At 43.3% G+C, this 22,564-nt stretch overlaps 2 long non-coding RNA genes across 2 annotated transcripts in view; one reads left to right on the top strand and one right to left on the bottom strand.

Annotated features, from left to right (window-relative positions):
• Positions 1 to 21,564, bottom strand: part of LOC110291792 — a 22,570-nt gene extending 1,006 nt beyond the window's left edge. Inside the window, exons 1-3 of the long non-coding RNA XR_002377614.2 lie at positions 21,534 to 21,564; positions 17,105 to 17,263; positions 730 to 818 (exon numbers count right to left, since the gene is read on the bottom strand). This is a non-coding gene — a long non-coding RNA (uncharacterized LOC110291792). The remainder of the gene's footprint in view (positions 1 to 729; positions 819 to 17,104; positions 17,264 to 21,533) is intronic.
• On the top strand, positions 9,443 to 14,054 carry LOC110291793. Its single transcript, XR_002377615.1, has 3 exons — positions 9,443 to 9,968; positions 10,144 to 10,146; positions 11,905 to 14,054. It is a non-coding gene; the product is annotated as an uncharacterized LOC110291793 (long non-coding RNA).
• Positions 21,565 to 22,564: the final 1,000 nt, after the last annotated feature.

Here is a 22,564-nt window from a genome sequence, read left to right as displayed (position 1 = left end):
AAAAAAAAAAAGGAAAAAAAAAAAAAGAAAAGAAAAGAAAATGAATTCACATTGGCAACATTTCTAGTTTGATGAGTTCCTTTGACTTGGACTTGAGTTCAAATTTTACTTCTCCTTATTTGTTGTGACTCAGTTTCCCCAACTATAAAGTGGTAACAGTAATATCTGATTTACAGGGCTATAGTAAGGATTGAGTGAGACACTTCAGTGAGCATTAAGTACCTAGAATTTCCTGATGCATAAACCTTCATAGCTACATGCAGGAGCATAGTGAACAGAACAGGGTGTAGTAGGCTGTGAGTCAGATTCAGGACACTCACTATAGCTCCCACAACCCCACTGGAGCACACTTAGGGCAGTGGGTCTTAAGGATAAGTTGACCTGGGAAGTGAGGAAAATGACTCAGCTCAGAAAGGTGCTTGTCACCAAGCTTGTGAACCTAAATTCAATTTCCAGAACACGTGATAGAAGGAGAAAACTGATTCCTACAAATTGTCCTCTGACCTCGACATGTGTGCAGTAGCAGCCCCCACCCCCAACTCTGTCACACACAAATAATGTGACAACAAACTTTTAGTAGACCCCGGAATCAACAGATTAAAGATGGGGAAAATGATTGGGCTTTTGCACTACATCCTACAGACACGAGAAAAATAAACACTTCAACTGTTTAGAACTCATAACTACTGGTGGACATGGGTCTAGGGTAACCGAGCCATTCTAACTTACCCAGGCTGTGTCTATAAGAAGGCCAAGCTCTAAGCCTTTTCCGGGGCATCTCCAGACATGGCATTTGAAGGATGAATTAGTTGTAGAATCTGGATATGAGGAAACATAAAGACAGGAGAGGGAGTGGCTTTCAACCCTTAGTTTCCACTGCCTGGTTATGCTAGTAGCTGCCTGTGGAGGCTGAAGCAACTTACAGCTGTAAGAAACAGGGCTTCTTCCCCTGGAATGTGGAAGGTGGCCTTTCCCATACCATTCTGGTCACCATTCTACACATGAGTCATGACATCCCTAAATTATAGCCACAACATTATAAGCAACAGGATAAATTCCTCACTGCCTCCTTTCATCTCTTAAGACTGGAGGAAGAGGGATGGGGCGGTGAGGCCACTTACCCAGAAACAGTAAATTGAGGGTAGGGGATGTACCTGTGCCAGGAAAGGCAGCTGGCCACAGTCTGTACTGACATGCTCACAGTACAGACAGATCTCTCCTCCACAGAGCTAGGAGGGAGGACAGAGTGAAGGAGCGCGGAGATTGAGAAGGCCTAAGATCTGCGCATTGCATCCTGTCGCGGTGGTGCATTGCCTAATCTCTGAGAATGAGGATACTTTTTCCAGGGAACAATTTGCTGTTGGCTTTTAAATAGTTTTCTATAACTCACGTAAATGTATTTCCTGTGATCTCACAGGCCTGAGCAACTCTTGGGTGCAGTTCCTCAATGGTCTAGTGACATCTCTCTCTTTTTTTTTTTTCTTTCCTTCTTTTTCAATTTATGTGCATTGGTGTTTTGCCTCCATGTATACATCTGTATAAGGGTGTCAGATCCCATGCAACTGGGGTTACAGACAGTTATAAGATGCCACGTGGGATCTGGAAATTGAACTTGGGTCTTGAGGAAGAGCCACCAGTGCTCTTAACTGATGAACTATCTCCAGCCCTGAGGCTTCTTTTTGGTCATCTAGGTAAACCTGTCTTGTCACCTGTAAAATGAGTAACATGGCACCTGTATTGTAATATTTTGGGAGTAGCCAGATAAAGCTGATTACACCTTCCTTTCTGTTACCCTTCTCCTACATGTCAGTCTGGCATCTGATACACCCCTGGAGTGGACTCCCATTTTCATCTTCTCGGTATTTCTTCATGCTGGTACATCATCTCTCAGATAGACTAGATCTCAAGCCTTTGTCAGATTTTCCTATTTAAAATGCCAGGGGGATCTTTCCGAGTACACAGTAACCATCCTCCTTCCAAATCACATCAGTAGCAGTTATGATCCAAACCCTAGCAGAGCACCAAGGCCCCATGGCCCCACAGGCCAGCCATCTCCACTTCCCACTCCACCTAAGGGTCCATACACAGCTCTCTCCTAAACACAACACACTGCCGGAGCTGCCTTGACCCCCAGACTCTGTATATCACAAGTCTCTTGTTCTATATAAAGGGTTCAACTTTCTTCTACCTAGAACATTTTTTTATAAACTTTTCAAGACTCAAGCCAGTAATCATTTCTTCTTCCTTTTCACCTGAGAAGACTCTTGCTTTCTTGTTTGCATCACATCCTGTATTCCCAGGAGGCCCCTTTCCTTTCTTTCAGAACGGTTGTTCCTACCCTGTTATCACCTGCTGTAGTAATCAATGTAGATCCAGTGTGCTGCATGGGTCGGCAGAGAAGAGAGACTCAAGATGAATTGACAAGTGTCCCTGTAGCATTCTCTCCCCCGCTCCCTTTTACGTAGCAGGTTTCCCTGCTTAGATCCACTTTCCAGTCTTAATAAGTCAAACTTCCCTTCAGGAGCAATGGCGGAATGAATGAATGAAACCCACAGCACAGTAAGGAGCAAGAACTTCAAACACAAGAAGGAACACAGGGACTAAGAACAATCAAGGCACAATGCCGGCCATCTTCACAGCTTCCCTTTTATCTGTGGCTGCGCACGAGATATTTCACAGAAGTTTCTGGGGCTGTTCTTAGCGCTGAAAGCATCTAGAAAACACCATGCATTTGAAGAGGAAAACTGAGAACAAAAAATACTTTAAATATGCCAGAGAAATAAGTCACTCTGTCTCCTGGAATCCAGACTGTTCAGTGTGAGAGGGGATGGGGAGGGAAGAGGACACTGCCTCATTCTGCTGCTCATTTCAGAAGGAGCTAAAACCCTTGCTGGTTATCAGATGGTTGCACAAACGCCATCTGGGGATGAAGCTTCTGCATGAACTAGTGTTTGGAGCACATATCTGCCCTTGGAAGGCGTGGCAGTCCAGGCTTACTTTTGAACAAATGCTTTCCTTTGTACAGAGGGCTCATGATTTAGGAGGGTGGACTTTCCCCCTCTAATGGTACAAAAGTATTAGGTGTTTTACAGACTAGCTTATATGTGATATTATATTCTCTTGTCATACTAAGTAGAGGTGACACGTCCCAGTATCCAGTCAGCAAACTACTACAAAGCAAACGACTGTTTGATGCCTGTTGTTCATCATAGTTAAGCTATGATATCAAATAACCTAGGTGTGCTAAATGCACTTTCTACTTATGGTCAACTTCTGGTGGGTTTATTGGGCTATCAGGCCAATCTAAGGAGAGGAATATCTGCATTCTTTCCCCAGCTTAAAAATCAATTTATTCTTAATTTTAAAAACTAACAATGAGAAAGTAAGCAGGACTCTTAGTAGAAACCCCTGCTGTTTGGGATCATAGGATAAGCACAGGCATTTGGAGGCCGGGTTCTAGCTCTGATCTGATCCTACCTAGCAGATGCGGATGCTTCTCAGGTTCACCACCTCACTAGAATTTGCTTCTGTAATGATTTTTTTTTAACCAGGAAATCATTCTCGGTGTTTTACTGAGGAAACAAATTAAGTGAATGGAGAACTTTAAAGTCTATGAAGAAAAGAAATTAAAAGCAAAAGACAACTTTGAAGAACACTGAAAAAAAATTCTACCCAGTCCCTCCCAAAGAAACATGTTCATGATATAGGTATAATCATAAATGAATTTAAAAGTGTCTGGCTCCGTGAAAGAAACCACATACAACAGGTTTCATACTGCACAATTCTTTTTTTTTTTTTTTTTTAGTTTAACTTTCTCATTTTAAATAAGACAATTGGGGAAGGGGATTAAGTTTGAAAAAACAGTAACACTTATTTTGGCAAGATGGCAATCAAAATCTAAAGTACAAGCTATTATATCCAAATTAAAAGGCATTATAAAATAAACCATAATATTGGGGGAGGGGGAACACAAACATAAGATACAATATGTCTAAACTCTTGAAATTATAATTCAAGGGTAAAAGTTGAAAAATATGGTGTTTTAGCTAGAGATTAAGTGAACCTTTTTTCCTGCTTCTCCCAAATCAAAAACTCCCAGAGTTTAAGATTTAATCACACTTCAAAGCTTTTCTCTCAATACAAAAGAGCCTCTAAGTACACACAGAATACTTATTTGTTAATAATCTTCTTGGCTTATCCAACGTGCAATGCACACAACTTGAAAGATACAATTTGGGGTGAGTATATACAAACTAAAAAACCACAACTCCCAAGTTTTAAAATGTACTCTTAAACCATAGTACACACAGGCTATTTTTATTTCTCATGAGGATGTCACACTGTCATTTAATCATCAGACTTCCTTAGAATGACAAGAATTGCCAGTTGCCAATCTGAATGGACTGGGACTGGAGATACAACTTTCAAAATACTTCATTTCTTAATGGCTGAGTAAGGTCATTCTATTTGTTTGCATTCTTCAAGTTTTCAGTACCCAACAACCTATCAAACTCAAGGAGCCTAAATTAAATGGTGTAACATCCTAAAAGTAGCCAATTACTTCACTACAAGCCATTCATAGCCCAAAGTCTGAAGAATAACCAAAATCAAATCTTTACTTTTTTATAACTGTATAAATGTGATCCAAATGTGTCCACCACTAGTTTTTCCGAAAGAAACGTGATAAATAAGCAAACTACAACTACTCACTGATATGTATGGACTCCCTAGATTCTCACTGGGCTTAATTATAGACCACTCACAGTAATAGCTCTTAAGTATCAAGTGTAGCATGAGGTTAAGCCACTTTAGCTCTTGTACATGTGTTGTACTTCTGGCTGATAATGGAGAAAAGTTTGCAGCATTACACTGTTAAGCTAAGTTGCATCCATCCTTTTAAATGGCGTCAATACCAATGTCATCATCCTTGTTGTCAGACTTCACAGTTTCAACTTGGTACACTGGCAGTCTTCAAATATACCACCTCAATATTTTCATCTTCATTTTCTTCCTCACCACCAGAAGATTTGTCCTCTGCTCCCTTCAACCTTTTAATAAATGGCTCTGCTTTGACACAAATCTCTTTCGCAACTTCTTTCGAGACATATTTCTTAGAGGTCTGTTTCAAGATTCTCACACTCAAGACAGAGAACAAATTTTTTAATGATTTCATCCAACATGTCTTGCAGCTTATGTGCCTCATGAGATCCATTGACAATGTAACTCATTCTTAACATTAAACTGGGTCTATGCTCCCATCTCACAACCAAAACATTTGGTGGGATATGTTGGAGGCCTTTGCAACAGCAACCATGTTGATTATAACTGTCTTGATTCCATTTCCTTTGCCCTCAACCTTAGCAATCAAACGGGGCATCTTATAGCAATAGAACTGGTTTCACAAGCTGCGGTTGGTGTTGGCAGACCTTTTGCCTTATTAGTGACTTTATCAATAAGATGAACAGGAACAGATCTTTGATTGCAACTTTTTGGTATCTTCTGTCTGGAGAAGAAGGGATGACATAAATGACTGCAAGAGTTGTTATTGATCTCTGACATGAAAAAATTTTCACCACTGAGGCTGTAAGCTTCTTGCTTGTATGCTGTTTCACCAATTCAGGTACCAATGGCTGTGCAACAGCTCAATTTTGTCAAATAAAGACAAACCCAACACGGCTCGCCCAGGACTGGGAGGAAAAGGCACTGGAACTCGGGACAAGAGGTGAGTGGAGGGGCGGCTGTGCAGCTGCTGTCTCCAAGCAACAGGAGGGACTGTCCCAGCATTCCTGTCCACACCAGCAACACCGAACCTGGTGACTTGGCAGGGATGACCTGGCAGGGACAACCTGGCTGTGAGCAGCCAGTGGTGCCTCCCTGCCCCCCATAACCATCAATGATCTTACCCAGCACTGGAATACAGGATCCCTGTTGATTTGCCAGGGAAGATATGCCCACTTCTGCAGTAATGGTGTGACTGTTACAGGGCGAGCAACTGCTTTCTTGTTGAATTTATGGAGGCCTGCTCTATAAGGGGAATTTCATGACTGGTTTTTGTAAACCTAGTCATAAGCCTTTTGCTGGGGAGGTTGTAAGTCCTAGGGTAGAGCTTACTATTGTTATTTTTGCTACATTCTCATGTTGTTAATTCGATTTCTCAATGTTGATGTTGATACCCATAGACTTGGGCGTCTCTCAACTGTGGTCAGAGAAGCTTGTTTTTGAAGTGGGCAGCAGTCAATGCAGAGACTTAGTCAAAGTGCTGAGAATAACTGGGAGTGCTCAGGACTACATGGGCTAAATAGGGAAGCATTGTTATCACACACACACACACACACACACACACACACACACACACACAAACACACACACACACAAACACACACACACACACATACCCCAACCCTGGCCAAGGCTTGGAGAACATTATGGAGGAAGTGAAAATGGTGTAAGAGGCAGTGGATGGGGAGGAGTGTTGTAAAATGTATCTCTAGATAAGGCATGGCTATTGCTCTCATGAACTGCCAGCAGCTGTGCTAGCCTGCACAAGACCTACACAAGAAGAAGCCAGCCAGAATTCCAGCTTAGATCAAAGAGACACTCTTGAGGCCTCAACCCTTACTGAGGATAGCCCCTGGGGGAGGGAAAAAAGTTCTTTTAGGGGATATGGCCACTGACAGGTTTCCCATGGATGGCTCCATTTCTATGCACATACAGGTATCCCAACGTGGATTTACTGGGTTATCAACAACAATAACAAAAAGACATGATTTTGAGAAAGGCCATATTGGTAATACCGGAGGAGAGCAGGAGGGTAAATGAGGGTAGGTTTGTATTTTACTATATATGTGTATGAGTTTCTTGAAGGAAAAAAAAAAACTCTAAAAAATATTTTCTATGGCAGAGAGTCTTTGAAAAGAGTTCTGCTGCTAAAAGCCAGTGTCAACAAGTCAGAAACCAGGAGTCTCAGATGGGTTAGTGGTCAAGGGTAGAGGTAGGTGTGTTAGGAGAGCAAAGCCTCTGTTGATGATGGTGATGGTGGTGGTGGTGATGATGGTGGTGGTGGTGGTGATGATGATGATGATGACTTCCCCAGATCTATTATACTGAAAGACTGAAAACCAGAAGAGAAAAGCCACATCAGAGACTACAAATATCTACTTTCTCTGAGTAACTCCTAGTCTTTTCTTCCTGGGAATTCTGTCTTAATAACAATTCTACGTTCTCGGTATCGAGGATCGCAGGTGTGGAAGCTGTTGTCAGCCTGGCAGGACCAGCCATGTGGTACTTTCAGTGGGATACCTTGCTTAACCCAAAATAAGCACCTGACAGGTTTTACTGGCCTCTGCATAGCAGTGAGAACACAGTTATGAACAGCTCTGGAAACTTCTGTTAGCCTACAGAGGTGGCTTCATGCTGACTACGTGGCTTGCCTCCACAAGCCTGAACTAGGGGTTGGGAAACCTTAATGCTGGAATCCCTTTGATAGCCTCCCCTCCCAACACACACATTCTTACACATCATTCCTATAACTTGTTATTACCAGCTGCCCAGTTTTTTCCAATCCTGGCTGAGCGCTGGGTATTTTAAAGTTTATTAAAACTCCTTGAGTTTTGTTGGCAAATATCAGGACTGGCTGAAGATATTAGTTGGAAGAAATGACATAATTCTGTCCCTGCACCTCCATCTCACATCCAATGTGCAGATCACTGTGTGCTCAGAGGTTCTCTGAAGTCCAGGCACTCTGGACACTGCCTTACTGGAATGCCCACTCCAGCCCACCCTCCTCCGCATGCTAACAGGCTTCCATGAACCCCAATAGAAGGCAGCTCATATCCTGTGACACATTTTTATGTGTGTCTTCCCATGTGCCAGTTAGAGCTACTTAGGTACAATTAATGCCCCCCACCCCCTGCTACTTAAACTGGCATCAGTCAGGAGAGAGATCATTTTAATTTCTCTATGCCAAATTCTGCAGTGACTTCTCCTTGCCTTCCTCCTAGACCCCACCTTCTACTATCCTCTGCCCCCAGGCTCTACACTGTCTTAACTTCTCCTACTTGGGAGCCAATTGGATCCACTGTCCCCTGTCTGGATTGCCACCACAAGCCCCAACCAGTGTGGCTGCAACTAGGTACCCTTATCATTCTGGTTGTAGGTTACATGTAGGTCACCTCTATGATTAGTACCACCCTGTGTAGCCCTCCCTTCCTAGGCTGCCACAATGTCATTAGTCTAATTTTCTTTTTCAGTCCTTATCTCTACCTAAAGCGACAACAACTGTATCTCACTCCCATTTGCTATCTCCCCGTAGTAACTTGAGATTCAAATGGGCCAGCCCTTTAGATTATTTCCTATTATATCATTCAAAGCTAGAATGAGGAAGGAATAATACCATACTCACACTGAGTTAGATTTAAAATGATAATATTGGGTCTATTTAAAAAGATAAGGGCAGCAAAGGTTAGTGCAGTGCTAGGGCTAGCAAAGCCAGAGAAAGCAGAACATCAAAACTGTAAGAGACAGGGTTTGGGGCTTTTAGCTGTGGCTTAGTTAGGGTTTTACTGCTGTGAACAGACACCATGACCAAGGCAACTCTTATATGGGCAACATTTAATTGGGGCTTGCTTGTAGGTTCAGAGGTTCAGTCCATTATCATCAAGATGGGAGCATGGCATCATCCAGGCAGGTATGGTACAGGAGGAGCTGAGAGTTCTATGTGTTCATCTGAAGGTTGCCAGCAGAATACTGGCTTCCAGGCAGCTAGGACAAGGATCTTAAAGCCCGCGCCCACAGTAACACACCTACTCCAACAAGGCCACACCTCCCAATAGTGCCACTCCCTAGGCCAAGTATATACAAACTTGTTGCAGGACTTTCCCTGTCCAATCACATTAGGGCAGTGGGAGGCTTGTGATTAGAAGGGAGGCAGAGCAAGGGGTTGAAGAGACAGAGAGGAGAGGTCTGAGGAGGAAAGGGAGAACTAGAATGGAGGCTGATGTGGTGTTATCAAAAGGTTAGAATAATTGTGTTAAGGCTTTATCATTATCATTTGGCTCTGAAATGATTGTATTGGCATCTTGTATATTGTGTTATTATTGATACATAAATCTGATTGGCTAATTAAGAATTCACTCTCAGTGTGAGTATGCTATTATTCTTGATTCTACTGGGTAATTAGGTGTTAAGATGGCTAACCAGGGATGTGTAGGGTGTTGCGTGAAAGTTAGAGGAACTCGTGGGCCCCGTCTGAAAGAGGACCTGGTAGGAGCCATGTGGCCTCACAGGGCTGGTAAGTAAGATCATCTGGTGCAGGGGATAGCTCTAGATATTTCCCGCAAAGCCAGAGCAACATGACAGAGATGCAGGCACATTGATCATTCTTTTCTGTCACAACCTTCCAGGATCCTGCTGGCTATTATCTCTATCCAGTAAGAAGTAAGTGAGCCAAGGAATTAGAACCATCTTCACAGGACATGGTGTCAGGAAGAAGTGGAGAGGTTAAACAAGGCACATCAAGTTCTCCCGTCCCAGAAAGCACCACATCCCCAGACTCGTGTGACATGGCTGCCTCACGGGGCAATAGGAGGTCATTGGAAGGAGGTATGAATGGATCCAGAATTCTCAATGATTCACTGTATTTCTGGAGAGTCATTTTAGAAGACCATTCACTTTCTCTGTCAAAAGAACAATAGACAATTGAAGATTCACTCCATAGTTGTTTTCTGAATAGGGTTTCCAAGACCTCAGCCATGGTCCCCCATACAACACAGAGAGAGGATTTTTGTGGCTGGTAGAATTGTGAGTTCTAGGCTAACAACATTTCTGCAGCTGAAGGACAATGCCTACTTGTATGTAACACGGAAACAGGTGCTCCCTTTGCGTTGTGTGTGGAGTCAGAGAAGAACCAGGTAACCCGCTGGCAACACTGCTGACTTTGTAATAGAGTTTGGAGCTTCCCACACCTGGGGGTAGGTACAACATCAAGCTTCTACAGACAGGGTCAGTAGTTAAAAGGGGAAGGTGCCAACTCATTACACATCTCTGCCATCAGCTTTAAACAAGCTTTGGAGTTGCTATGGTGACAGCTGCGGGATGGCTGTATCTAAGTGGACTGGCGATCAGAAGTTCCCCTTGAGTGCTTAGGGGGTGTGGTATGTGGTAGAGGAACCCACAGTTGTGTGAAGACAGAGTCCTGTCTATAATAATAGATAAGAGGAGTCACAGACTTGCCATGAAGTGACAGCTGCATATTGTATCACTAAAGGTGAGGCGGGAGCCATTTGCTTGTCAAAGGGTTTTGAACAATAAGCTAGATAACATATGAGATACACATATATACACACACACATACACACACACATACACACACACATACACACACATACACACACACACACACACACACACACACACACACACACACACAAACACACACATACACACACACACACACACACACACACACACACACACACAGCAGAAAGAGCAGGTTTGCCAACTTCTTAGGATAGGACAGATTAAAGGAGGAGGAGAGCTTGGATGTGTGGGGAAATAGACAGACAAGACAGACTGTTAGAATGTGAAGCTTGGTCCACCTGCTTAAGGACTGTGCCTTCTCTTAAAGCAGAGTGATATAAACAGCTATGGACTCTGTGGTGTTGCATGTACCTGGTAAATTTACTTTCCCTAAATATCTATATATTTGATCCATTTGGATAAAACACCACCACTTCTTTCTGTTGATTTCATTTCCCCTGTTACAAAATAAAAATGAGAGGGCAGGAGAGATGGCTCAGCAGTTAACAGCACTGACTGCTCTTCCAGAGGTCCCGAGTTCAATTCCCAGGGACCACATGATGGCTCATAACCATCTGTAACAGGATCTGATTCCCTCTTCTGGTGTGTCTGAAGACAGCAACAATGTGCTCACATACATTAAACAAACAAACAAAATTAAAATGAGTCCCCAGTATATGCTAACTTTTGATAGGAGTCCTAGCTCCTTATGGGGGGCACTTCTGCAGGTTTGTTCACTGATGGCACACAGATTCATTCAAGCAAGAGTAAAAAACCAATATGAGTCTCTGGGAAGGGGGAGCTAATCTCCAGTGCAGAAGCTTGTTCCTTTCCATTAGCCCTAAGGCATCAGCTGATGCTAGACTGGGCAGCTAAGCTTCTAAATGAAGCCCAGATCTGGTTAGAAGAGCTTGCTTTATATGCCACTCGTGGAGCCCTTACTATGTGCTCTGTAGAGAGCATTGCAAAATAGATAGCTGAGATATAGTCTAGGAGGTAGGGGTAGCAGGGAGTGGTTCTGGGCTGGTGAGAGTTACAGGGTGTTGGGAGGCATAACAGAAGAAGCTCTTGACCTAGGTAGGGACTAGGAATGGTCCACAGCACTGTTAGAATACCTTCCACAGGGATCCCCTAGTGTATCCCGCATCTTATCTTGTTCCTGGGGCTGATTCACAGGGATTGCCTGAAGGTGCTTTTGTGCCTGCTTCCTCTAATTGGATTTGACCAATAGGGGTCCCAGACCAAAGAGACAGGGTTAGGGGGTGGTAGGGGGTGGATCTCTGGGGAGAGAGTGCATCTGAGATGCAATTTTCTGGGATTCTACCTTTGAGGGACATTGCCTACTGTTGAAGGATGCAGCACCTGTCAAAATTGGCAGGGGGCAACTTCTGTACATTCTTCCCCTGCGTTCTATGAACCTCTCCTCTGGTTCTTTCCTACCTCTGGGAAGACAATAGTCTTCATAGCCGTACAAAACTTTGCTTCAGCTTTTTGGTTTCCTTATTCCCTGGACACATCTTCTTAAGTTGTCCCTGTAATAATTCCCCTACCTACACAGTGAATATGCACCATCACTTTCCCACAAGAGCCTGAAGCTAGATTTTTCAGGGAGAAGTCATGCCTACACTGAGTGTGAAATAAGTGAGAAGATGAAAGCAGATGAGTCAGAAGCAATAGCAATACGCAGAGTGCAGAGACATGGTGGGAGGGGTCAGGGTGCTCCAACAGCCAAAACTTGATCCTCTTCGCTTCTTTTCCTTCACCCCTGGCATCCATGTTGGCACCAAGATCCATACTCTCTAGTTCCTTGCCATCTTCCCAGCCTGTCCATGTCTATTTCCACTGCTCTGTCACTTCCTCATTGTTACTGTATTTGTTTTGTAGCCACTCCCACCTCGGGATAATGCAACCCCTCCCCCCATACTTTCACAGCCCTGCCTACTACCCCTAGGCGAAGCTAAATAACACTTGTCACTACCCAGCCCTACCACATTCAATCTTCTCTCCTCTGTATGCTTTCTAGATCCACTGCCCTCATCCACAGAAGAAACATCCTACAGGCAGCCGAGATTACCTGACACCTGCAGTGTATCACACTTTCTGCAGGAAAGGCAGCTTTCCCCGTCGGAAGATCCTGCACAGTCTTAGCCTGGGCTTTTCTGTTTTTAAGTCCTGCTTATAGATGCATCAGGATCCTTTTTTTTTTCTCTGTCCCAAGCGGCTGACTATTGAGGATCTAGGACTGAGTCTCCTTTATACCCTGGATTTTCAGGACTGGTTCACTAACACTGGACAAATTCTCTTACACAAGGAAGAGAAATTCTGATTAGAGAGGTGACTTCCAATGTGTAAGATAAAGTGCTCATCAATGCTCATAAAACCTCAGTCCACAGAATCTGGGGAGCCTGAGAACTTGATCTGCAGCATGAGAGTTGAAAATATAGGCGTTGGTGTGACAGGGTGAAGTTTTGTGATTGTGTTCTGTTGACTGTGACAGCAACTGCCAAGTCACAGCGGTGCTGAGCAGTAAATGCAGCACTCATCCGCCATCCCTTTTCCTGTTTCTGTCTGAATATCTCATTTTTTCCTGAAATGTCAAAAATATGAGCCATGAAAGAAAATTTTGAAAATGTAAAAGTGCCAGTGGGTATATCTAGGCAAATCTCAAACATTTGGACACATGGGAAAATGGAAGAAAATGTAGTAAGTTTTCTGCTGACTCAGGGCTGGAGTTCATCAAGACTGGGCCACCCTTACCTCTGACAGATGGAATTGTGTGTTAATTTTACCTCTGTGTATACTCCTGTTTTCCTCTTTTCAATGAACACCTGAAATGATATCTATAAAGTCAATACAATAGTCCAAGCACAAGCATAAGAATTCTGTCACTATTGAGAAATTTCCTTCAAGAAGACAATTTGAGGTTCATTATGTTGTTTACAAAATGTCGCAGCATTTTCCCTGTCCAATTACATTAACATAGAGGAGGCCTGTGATTAGGCAGGGAAAAGGGAGGCAGAGCAAAGGGGGAGAGACAGTGACTCAGGGGGAGAAGAGAGAAGGAGAATGGAAGTGGACATGAATGAGCGTGGTTTTAAGCAGCCACAGGTTGTTATGATATCATAAGGTTAGAATAATTGGGATAAAGCTTTTATCTTTATCAATTGGCTCTGAAATTATTTTATTGACATCTTATAAATTGAGGATTTATTGATACATAAATCTAATTGGTTTTGATTTTACCGGGGTAATATCTAACCGTGAGGTTGGCAGTTCAATTTGGTTACTGGAATGTGGGACAGAGTGGGTGGGACCCCACTAGGGCATACTATTGTGGCCTGCCAGTGCTGGCACTAGAGTGGGAACATGCTGGATCATTTTTAATATTTACCGCAACAGAAAAAAAATCAAGATAAGCTAAAGAGTGAACCATAGAAGATTAACTAAAAATATTTTGTTTTATCATTATACATATTTAGATTAGTATTTACTGACATGAGAGTCATTGACATTATGCCACTAGAATAAAAATGTATACAAGAGATTGTATAATGTAGTTTTTCCTTTTATAAAATTAGAAATATTTCATTTGGGGGCTAGAGAGATGATTCAAAGGTGTTCTTATAGATTGGTTATAGATAGAACCTAGATTGGTTCTAGCATCCAAGTCAGGTAGTTTAGAGCTACCTGGAACTCTAGCTCCAGCAAGATCCAATGCTTCTCATCTCCTTGGGCACCTGTACACATGTAACACACACTTACACACACATACACATAATTGAAATTAATAAAAAATAAAAATGAATGCCTCATTTACATTAAAACAGTAGTACTTTGGGGTAGTGGATACAGTGGCATAAACCAAACATCTCTAAAACTTATTACAGTCATTTCTGGTTCAACTAGCCTCTCTTCCTTGTTTTACCTATTATGTGATTATTGAACTCGGGAACTTGGGCCATTGTTTTCTGAACCAAGTTAGAAGGTACTTCAATGGCTAGGATGGCTGGTTGGCAAAAGCCCACTTATGCTGGGCTAAGCTGGAAAGTGTTCCAGATAGAGGAACAGCAGAAACAATGTTAAGCCTGTGTAACTGAGACCTTCTGGCTGAGTAGAAAATGTAGGAGACACAAGAGAGCTAGCCATCAAGTGAACCAGGTAGGAGGATCTAGAATGTGAGATTGAAGGGTCTTCAGGTTATATTCAGAAAGCAACGGGACCATGGAATCTGTAAGTAACAAAATGACTGGTCATTGGAATTTTAGGAAGTCTCACTTGAGTGCTAAAAATAGAATGATCAAGCTTGCTATTTCTTGACCAGTGATCATTGATACTGAGACAGCAGCAGAAACAACTATTCATGACTCAAACTCAAGAAGTATCCTACAGGTGTGTCTGAGCGCTGAAGAGTCCCACTCCTTGTTCTACCGTACCACAGGGGACAGCTGTGACATCATCCAGATACAACATGTGTCCATCACTCACAACTACAGGCCCGCATATTTAGACATGTCTCTGAACATCTTGGTGAGCAAGTGTTATGTTCTCCCATGTGGTTTAAACAAATGCCAAGCCAATGTCAGACCATTTATAGCTACTAAGTGGCAAGCACAGACAGGGAAGGTTCCAGCCCCCAGTCTGAATTAGCCAGTCACTCACTGGACATGGCCGTGGTTGAGCGTCCTGGTAGCCCATACCTTATACACTGTTGTTTTCTCTATTTTGTAGATGAGATCCTGGAAGAACACTGAGTGGTGGAATCTTTCCCAGACCAGGCAGTGTGTCTGCTGGACCCCAAAGCCCTTACTAGAATATGTGTACCTAGCATATGATAAGTCTCAAAAGGTCAGAGGGAACACTTAAGGCCACCAAGGGCAGGGAGTCAAGCACACTCAAATTACCAATGTAAACAAACCAAGAAACTCCTTCAAACCTCCAGGTGTTTGAGGATAATGTCTGTTCTGCCACTGCGTCCATACCTTAGCCTAACTCATCTTCTAGGGGTTTCTCTTCCCATATGCACAGATCTGTTTTCAAGTGCTCAGCCTTACAGGGAAACACAGAATGGCTTCACCCTTAAGATAATGACAGTGGGGGACCCAGAGACAGCTTCCTTAAAACATGCTGTCTGGGGCCAGGGAGATAATTCCATAAAGTTCTTGCTGTGCAGGCAAAAGGACCAAGAGTTCAAATCCCCAGAATCCACTGAAGAGCTGAGTGTGTGTGACAGCACTCTGGTAATTCCACTCTCAAAAGGCAAGCACAGCATATTTTTCAGAGAAAACTACCAAATGTAATGAGCCTATCAGCTAGCTAGCTCTGGGTTTAACTGAGAGACTCTGACTCAAAAAAAAAAAAAAAAAAGGAGTAAGGAGTATCAAGATCAAGGTGACTTCCTAACTCCAATCTCTGGTCTCCACACACATGCCCCTGCATTCACACAAACTCATAAATATACATATACATGCACACACATATATACACATATATGTATGTATGTGTGAGCACATACAGCCTACACACAAACACATGAAAAGAAAGGTGTCTAATTGAAAGAATGTCCCTTGATAGACTGAGTCCAGAATCTCCAGCAAATAAGACTGACCCCCCCTCCACACACACACCCTGAAAACTTTCTCTCTTTACAGATGAAGGATCCAAAGGATACTTTGTAGCCAAGCTGCAGCTGGCTTCTTACGAGAAGTTTCAGCTTTGCAGTTTCTGGGATAATGAGGGATCAGCGATGTACAAAGAACAAAGGATTCCTGAGGACACAGGGAGTTCCCCGGTTTTACTTCTTTTCAGAGGAAGCAAAGAGCTAAAAATGAATAGGATGTGTCAGGACCGTCTTGTTCCTGAAGTAATACATTTGTTCATCTCTGGCCTCTGTTTATCTACTCTCCTTGTCTAGCTACCCCACCCCACCCCCCTGCAAAGAAAAAATAAAACAAAACAGAGCTAATATCACATCCGGATTGTATAATATGAATCTGGCTTTAAAGAAGTTCTACTTTCGTATTCCCTACACACCCAGCCATGAATATCTTATCAGTATTTGTCTACACTTGTCCCTGAAACCCAAGAGACCCTCTCTGCCACCTACAAAGACACATTTTATCTTCTCACACTATACCTCTGATTTGGCACTTGTAAACCTGAACTTGTAACCCTGAGGATGATTGTGTCGGGCACTCCTGAGGGTACAGTGTGCAGGAACATCCTGTGCTTGAAGGGAAAGCTGTCAGCCTTCCCCTGTGTACACGGCTCTCTCTAACTGGATCCTTAGTCTCTTTGGAGCAGTAGTCTGCCTTGGCCATCTTAGAGGCCAGGCCACTCACAGAATCTAGTTTGTAGTTGGTATTCACTGAAGAGGTTGGAAGTTGTAGGCTCAGACAAAGGACAAGGAGTGAGCCACGTCAGAGAAAAGCCAAGTGCCAAGGAACATAAAGCCCCAGAGCAGGCTGCTTTTGCAGTGCCTGTGGTGATACTCATTTGGATCTGATTTTTGTCAGCCAGCTCTGGTGGCTAGGAATGGAGCCCAGTGTGGTATCAGATAGCTGTGGCTGGGACTCTAGACTGCAACAGGCTGGCAGCTTCTGAGCAGGGCAGGATGAAAAGGGAGAAGGCTCATAGAGAAACTGACCTGCTGTTCCCTGCTAAGACCAGAAATGTTTAGAGATGATCAGGAACAATTTACAAGTGCCCTTGGCCTCTGGCTTGGCCATTTGATGTGCTGGTTGTTGGCAGCACCGATCTGCAACAGTCACTAGGACCTGCCAGGCTCTGAAAGGGCAGGAAGGACACTGACCTGACCTCAGAGATTTCTATATTTAAGGTGGCTGTCTCTGCTGCTATTTCCGACCTAGTCTGTCACAACTTGATCATGAATTCTTCTAATGTTGCTTCTCTCCAATGTTGTTTCTCTGCAGCTGACATTACACGTGGTGAAGGTAATTCTCTGTCCTTCCTAGCAAGAGGTAAAAAGAACATCTAAGCATTGTACTATATTGGTGGCAATGATTACAGAGTAGAATATTGATTAAAGCAGGAATTAAAGCAGGTGTTAATTAACACCAGGGCCACTAGTGTCTATTTTGAAGAGCATCATATGTGTTGAAAACTCATGAATCTTACATAAGATGACTGGTAAGGGCAGCTTCATAATATGTATCATAGGGTTCAGGGTACTGGAACCCTCATCCCTGGCATCTTTCACCATATTCAGAAAACCTGAGATGTCTAGTGTGTGTGTGCATGTCTCTCTGTGTGTGTGTGTGTGTGTGTGCGAGTGTGTGAAAGGAGTAATCTCTTCAACCTTCACAGGTAGTAGAGAGATGAGCCTTGGGAGGCAAGAAGACAGTTTAGCTCAGCGCTACTCAGTAGCTAAAATTGGTTTAAACTTTAAAAGTGTGACTGAGTTTTATCTGGCATATTTAGGTATAGCAAAATTTTGTGGAAACTATTCTGGTGATAATTAACTCAATTCCAGGTTCACAAAAAAAAGCATACATAAATCTCCTTGAAGAACATAACTACATCCAACAAAATTCTTTGTGAAAGTCCATAAAGATGGGTTCTATAAATTGGCTGAGACAAACAAGTTTATGATAAGGGTCTGGAGGAGGGTCCGGTGACAAAACCATCTCTACCACATAGATGCACACACAAAGCACACCTGCTTCAGCCTTCTAAGTGGAAAACGGCATTTGTGTTCCTTCCCTCGAAGGAACAACCCTGTGTGCTTGACATGCCTGCTTTCCCTAGCGAATGCATTTGAGCACAAATACACTCATACCCCCTACAGAGTAGCCACTGAAGTCCCCAACTTCATCTCCCATCCTTCCTATCCCTTAGCTATTGATGCTCTTAGCTAAATCCTATATTCGCCATACTTTCCAATTTCTTCCTAGTCCCCTCAAGGAAAATCTTGTTCCATTTCAATATTTCCCATTCAAATCAACTTTGCTGATTGTTCAGTGTTTATCCCAACCTATGGTTTAGGTAGGGATTGCACTCCATCTACCATAGTTCTGACCTAAAATGAGGCCCTATTTTGTAAACTACTGCAAACCACACCGGCTCTCCTCTCAGTTGTCTCAGGGCTCCCTTAACATCTAGTTTAGCTAATCCCTTCCCTTCTTTATAGTTCTCTGTAGCATCCAAGCTTAACCACATATCTGGGCTTTTATGGCTATTGTTTACCATTCTTAGAAAAACGGAAACAACCCTTCTTACAACCCCAGAGGTTAATGATGCAATGGGGCCCTGGCAAGGGGGCCTCATGGCTGCGACTAACACTTTGGAGCTGCCCCAAATGATTTTCTCTCTCAGGGAGAAATCTCTGCCTAAATTGTTAATGGTCATCATTTGATTCTGTATGAAGGTGAGCTTTCTTAGACTTTTTTCAAGAGTACTCCTCTAAGGAAGTGTGAGTTCAAATAAAGGGCAGCTTATATATGGCATTCACAGGTAAATATATTTATCTTGGTAGCAGGCCAAAGCAATCTGAATACTTTAAAAAACTAAAATAGAGTGCTAGGGAAACGACTCAGCAGGTAAAAGACTGGAGTTCAATCCTCCAGGGTGCCCATAAAAGCCAGATGTGTAGCACAAGTCTCTGTAATCATACAAAAAGACTGAGATATAAGAAGACGGAGATGGGAAACTCTCAGGATGATGGCAAGCCAGCTAGCTTGGTGTATACAGTGTAAAAACAACAAAAAGAATGTATCTCAAACAAAATTGATAATAGCCAAGGACAAATATTGTCTTCAGACCTCTACTCTCTACTCTACACACGCTGCTAGTGTGTGCTTTCTCCAGTTTCTTTTTGTAGGCACTCAGAGCTATGAGTTTCCCTCTTTGAAATGCTTTCATTGTGTCCCATAGGTTTGGGTATGTTGTGGCTTCATTTTCATTAAACTCTAAAAAGTCTTTAATTTCTTTCTTTATTCCTTCCTTGACCAAGGTATCATTGAGAAGAGTGTTGTTCAGTTTCCATGCGAATGTTGNCTTTCCATTATTTATGTTGTTATTGAAGATCATTCTTAGTCCATGGTGGTCTGATAGGATGCATGGGACAATTTCAATATTTTTGTATCTGTTGAGGCCTGTTTTGTGACCAATTATATGGTCAATTTTGGAGAAGGTCCCGTGAGGTGCTGAGAAGAAGGTATATCCTTTTGTTTTAGGATAAAATGTTCTGTAGATATCTGTTAAGTTCATTTGTCTCATAACTTCTGTTAGTTTCACTGTGTCCCTGTTTAGTTTCTGTTTCCACGATCGGTCCATTGATGAAAGTGGTGTGTTGAAGTCGCCCACTATTATTGTGTGAGGTGCAATGTGTGCTTTGAGCTTTACTAAAGTGTCTTCAATGAATGTGGCTGCCCTTGCATTTGGAGCATAGATATTCAGGATTGATAGTTCCTCTTGGAGGATTTTACCTTTGATGAGTATGAAGTGTCCCTCCTTGTCTTTTTTGATAACTTTGGGTTGGAAGTCAATTTTATTCGATATTAGAATGGCTACTCCAGCTTGTTTCTTCAGGCCATTTGCTTGGAAAATTGTTTTCCAGCCTTTTACTCTTGAGGTAGTGTCTGTCTTTTTCCCTGAGATGGGTTTCCTGTAAGCAGCAGAATGTTGGGTCCTGTTTGTGTAGCCAGTCTGTTAGTCTATGTCTTTTTATTGGGGAGTTGAGTCCATTGATATTAAGAGATATTAAGGAAAAGTAATTGTTGCTTCCTTTTATTTTTGTTGTTAGAGTTGGCATTCTGTTCTTGTGGCTGTCTTCTTTTAGGTTTGTTGAGGGATTACTTTCTTGCTTTTTCTAGGGCGTGATTTCCTTCCTTGTTGGTTTTTTTTCTGTTATTATCCATTGAAGGGCTGGATTCGTGGAAAGATAATGTGTGAATTTGGTTTTGTCGTGGAATACTTTGGTTTCTCCATCTATGTTAATTGAGAGTTTGGCTGGGCTGGCATTTGTGTTCTCTTAGTGTCTGTATAACATCTGTCCAGGCTCTTCTGGCTTTCATAGTCTCTGGTGAAAAGTCTGGTGTAATTCTGATAGGCCTGCCTTTATATGTTACTTGACCTTTCTCCCTTGCTGCTTTTAATATTCTATCTTTATTTAGTGCATTTGTTGTTCTGATTATTATGTGTCGGGAGGAATTTCTTTTCTGGTCCAGTCTATTTGGAGTTCTGTAGGCTTCTTGTATGATCATGGGCATCTCTTTCTTTAGGTTTGGGAAGTTTTCTTCTAAAATTTTGTTGAAGATATTTGCTGGCCCTTTAAGTTGAAAATCTTCTGTCTCATCAACTCCTATTATCCGTAGGTTTGGTCTTCTCATTGTGTCCTGGATTTCCTGGATGTTTTGAGTTAGGATCCTTTTGCGTTTTGTATTTTCTTTGATTGTTGTGCCGAAGTTCTCTATGGAATCTTCTGCACCTGAGAGTTTCTCTTCCATCTCTTGTATTCTGTTGCTGATGCTCGCATCTATGGTTCCAGATTTCTTTCCTAGGGTTTCTATCTCCAGCGTTGCCTCACTTTGGGTTTTCTTTATTGTGTCTACTTCCCTTTTTAGGTCTAGTATAGTTTTGTTCATTTCCATCACCTGTTTGGATGTGTTTTCCTGTTTTTCTTTGAGGACTTCTACCTGTTTGGTTGTGTTTTCCTGTTTTTCTTTAAGGACTTGTAACTCTTTAGCAATATTCTCCTGTATTTCTTTAAGTGAGTTATTAAAGTCCTTCTTGATGTCCTCTGCCATCATCATGAGATATGCTTTTAAATCCGGGTCTAGCTTTTCGGTTGTGTTGGGGTGCCCAGGACTAGGTGGGGGTGGGAGTGCTGCGTTCTGATGATGGTGAGTGGTCTTGATTTCTGTTAGTAGGATTCTTGCGTTTGCCTTTCGCCATCTGGTAATCTCTAGGGCTGTGCAGAATACACTGGGCGGGGTCCCGGAACCAAGATGTCTGTTGCTGATGCTCAGGCAAAGCGCTCCCTCTCCGCTCAGACCCCTTTCCACTGGCCGGAAGGTGGCTGGATTCAGGGGCCTGTGCAAAATACACTCGGCGGGGTCCCGGAGCCGATGCACAGGCAAAGCGTACCTGGGCAGGTCGGATCCCTAACAACTGGCCAGAAAAGTGGCCAGCTGTCTGGGGCCCGAAAAGGGGGCTGCCTTAGAAGCTCTGTGGCTCCCCCCATCCCAGAAGCTTTTAGCTTCTGTATTCTGTACTCTTACCTCTGCAGAATACACTTGGCGGGGTCCCGGAACCAGGATGTCTGCTGCAGATGCTCAGGCTAGGCGCTCCCTCTCCGCTCAGACCCCTTTCCTCCGGCTGGAAGGTGGCTGGAAGTCTGGGGCCTGTGCAGAATACACCCGGCAGGGTCCCGGAACCAAGATGTCTGCTGCTGATGCTCAGGCAAAGCGTTCTCGGGCCAGTCGGATCCCTAACCTCTGTGCAGAATACACTCGGCAGGGACCAGGAACCAAGATGTCTGTTGCTGATGTTCAGGCAAAGCGCTCCCTCTCCGCTCAGACCCCTTTCCACTGGCTGGAAGGTGGCCGGATGTCAGGGGCCTGTGCAGAATACATCCGGCGGGGTCCCGGAACAAAGATGTCTGCTGCGGATGCTCAGGCAAAGCGTTCTCGGCCAGTCGGATCCCTAACCTCTGTGCAGAATACACTCGGCAGGGTCCTGGAACCAGGATGTCTGCTGCCGATGCTCAGGCTAGGCGCTCCCTCTCCGCTCAGACCCCTTTCCACTGGCCGGAAGGTGGCCGGATGTCAGGGGCCTGTCCTGTCTCAGTTTTCTTGTCCGACCCGGAAGTCCCACCTACTCTCCCAATGACTGGTTTCTTTATTCATTAGAAGGGTACACATGAAGTCCTGAGTACGTAATTCACTCCTTGTCCCAGGTAGCCCTTCTTAGGGAAGCTGACTTAGTATCAAAATACAAACAGAACCAGGACTATCCACAACAGTTTCCCCTTTCTGTCCAATTTAAAGACTTATCTCAGATATAAATTGAACACTATTGCCATTTTGTCAATTAAAATGTACAAGATAGACCTAACACCCAGCCCATAATTTTTGTCCGTTAAATAGAATACTCTGTCATCTATCCTAACTTAAAAGACTTAAAAATCCATATGTTATGACCTCGTTTAGCTTGTATACTATCTGAAAACTATCTTCTCAAATATGTTCTCTCAATGCACCTGGCGGGCCAGCCTGCCAGGGCCTGCCGGCGTAGCGTGGATTGCTTTTTT

The sequence above is a fragment of the Mus caroli genome, chromosome 3, assembly GCF_900094665.2.
Source record: "Mus caroli chromosome 3, CAROLI_EIJ_v1.1, whole genome shotgun sequence".
NCBI lineage: Eukaryota > Metazoa > Chordata > Mammalia > Rodentia > Muridae > Mus > Mus caroli.
The sequence above is the reverse complement of the archived record's forward strand: the minus strand, read 5'-3'. Positions and strand labels throughout refer to the sequence as shown.